Here is a 1,667-nt window from a genome sequence, read left to right on the forward strand (position 1 = left end):
TATGACCATACCTTAATAGTAGAAATACCTATGATATGTAAGGTGAGAATACTTTAATCTCTTAATAACCCAATCCAGTTGATCACAGCATCTGTTTCATGGATTGTACAGAAATGAGCTATTCAGATGCTAAAATAAATGTCAATACATTCAGTGACGATTTACGGATCCTGCTTTGTGGCAGCTTTTTATTGATGATTAACATGATAGAAACGGCAGAAGTCCAAATACAGCAAGGTAACTACATATATATGAATGTGTATGTACTTACATATGTCTGTCTGTCTATAAATCTTAGTTAGTATCAAGACTGTAGTCTCGAAATACCACTTCTCACTAAAAGGAATCAAAGCGCTTCGGAGAAACAGCAGATCCTGGGCCTGGGGGTGCCCAAGATGGGCCTGGGACATTCTGCCACACCACGTATGGTGGATCCGATTTCAGGAGGCTTCTAATGGCCAAAGATGGGGTACTTTAATCATCAAAGCGTAATAACGTCAATGGACTGAAATATAACCCATATGTGTAAATCCACAGGTTCTCCATGAAACCAAAAGAAAAAGTAATTTGTACCATTGGAGGATGCTAATGAATAATTCATTATTTTGAAAACTGGTAAACAAAGGGGAGGTATCAAATATTTATCTTGCCTTTCCAACATCAACTGCGCAACTGAGTAACCACATATAACATGAGGAGAATTTTCTTTTTCTAGAAGTGTTCCAGCGAATCGGGGAGAAGTGACGGAATCAGGAACAACCAGCCCCAAGAGGATAATGTGCCTGAGCAGGGACAGTGGCTAACATGCAGAAAGAGAGGCCACTGGCCAGGCACCTCCTGACTAGCAGCCTTCCCCCCCCTCCCCCGTGAAACCCGAATCTCATCAAACCTCCAGATCTGGTTACAGGTTGTGGGAAGCACGGAGCAGAGTGTTAGACTGCACCGCTGGGGCGCAATCGGGAGAATCCCACACATGGAAACCCTGTGGGTCGGCGCCTGTGTCCTTCAACAGTAACTTATGAGAAGAGAGGCAGAGGAAAAACCGTGGCGAGACCTGCAGACTGAAAAGTCCTGCACGGCATTTCAGCCGGTCACAGTAGGAGTCTCATCTGCACCCCGGCTCAAACAAATAAAAAATCAAATTGAAAAGACATATGAACGGATGACCTATGTACATCAGACATGTGACATTAAATGAAACGACTGGAAAATTTAAACCCTAAGTGTTTTATGATATAAAGGAATTATTGTTAATATTTTCAGGAAAGACAATGTGTATAATCATAATTTTTTTTTAAAGTTGCTTATTTTGCAAAGATCCAAAACTAAATATTTACAAATGAAAATATACAACATTTGAGCTATGATGGGGAAGGGAGGTGGGTGTGGGGACTGCACAAGGCTCTGTGTAGCTAATTGCTGAAATTGGGCAGTGGGTACGTGGGGCCGTTCCACTCCTCTCTCCACTTCTATAAGTTTGACATAATTAAAAAAAATAAAACATGTACACACATATGTATAGTCTCAGATTCTTAAAGAATCAAATCATTGCTATTGCTGAAACACTGAAGGTTTTCTGCTCCTACTTGCAGCATTTATGTGTGTATATATGCACACACACTTAAACACATGCATAAATACATATTCCTGCTAGTGTCCTTAAGTAC

Source organism: Galeopterus variegatus, unplaced genomic scaffold, assembly GCF_000696425.1.
Source record: "Galeopterus variegatus unplaced genomic scaffold, G_variegatus-3.0.2 Scaffold3580, whole genome shotgun sequence".
Lineage (NCBI taxonomy): Eukaryota > Metazoa > Chordata > Mammalia > Dermoptera > Cynocephalidae > Galeopterus > Galeopterus variegatus.